This window comes from Buceros rhinoceros, unplaced genomic scaffold, assembly GCF_000710305.1.
Source record: "Buceros rhinoceros silvestris isolate BGI_N320 unplaced genomic scaffold, ASM71030v1 scaffold11326, whole genome shotgun sequence".
Lineage (NCBI taxonomy): Eukaryota > Metazoa > Chordata > Aves > Bucerotiformes > Bucerotidae > Buceros > Buceros rhinoceros.
Window position 1 is genome coordinate 25,446 of NW_010416979.1, and position 821 is coordinate 26,266.

An 821-nucleotide genomic window follows, 5' to 3' on the forward strand; every position below is an offset into this window, starting at 1 on the left:
AGAGCCACTGGTGCAGAGCAGGCAGATGAGCTACGTGGCCAAAGCTGCAGGTCCGTGCTCTGCTTGGCTGGGCGTATCCCTGCAGGCTGCATTTACAGAGCCCCAGCTCCAGCACTGAAAACGCCCTCAGTCACCACGCCGTTAGCCTGCCGGAGCTGGCACAGAGGCTCTGAGTGCCTCTTTGTGCCACACCGACCGCAGTCCTGGTGCAGAGCAGGCAGATGAGCTACGTGGCCAAAGCTGCAGGTCCGTGCTCTGCTTGGCTGGGCGTATCCCTGCAGGCTGCATTTACAGAGCCCCAGCTCCAGCACTGAAAACGCCCTCAGTCACCACGCCGTTAGCCTGCCGGAGCTGGCACAGAGGCTCTGAGTGCCTCTTTGTGCCACACCGACCGCAGTCCCTGTGGCAGCTGCCATCAACTGATTCTGCCAGAGAGAAAATCTTCTTTTGAGGGCAAAATTCTTAGGCTTAGCAACATCTCAGGGGAAAAATGACCGGGATTGCTTGCAATACATATGTGAGTCCCCAGCAGGGACCCCATCAGGCACTGCAGAGCCGGGGTTGGGTTGGAGAGCAGCAGATCTCAGGTTGGTGCAAGGATGGTGCAATTGAGGAGAATCAGCAACATCTGCACCCTTTCCCGGGAACAAACAAAATTTTGCGGTTAAGTAGGATCTTTGCTCAGCAGCTTGGGAAATTCTGGTGCTATAGAAAAGGCAGAGGTATCCAACAGAAATTTTTGTCCAGTAACTGGAAAAGATGTCCTGGCACTGTAAACCACTGCACACAGCAGAAGGGAAACAGCAGAGCCTGGAGTTCAG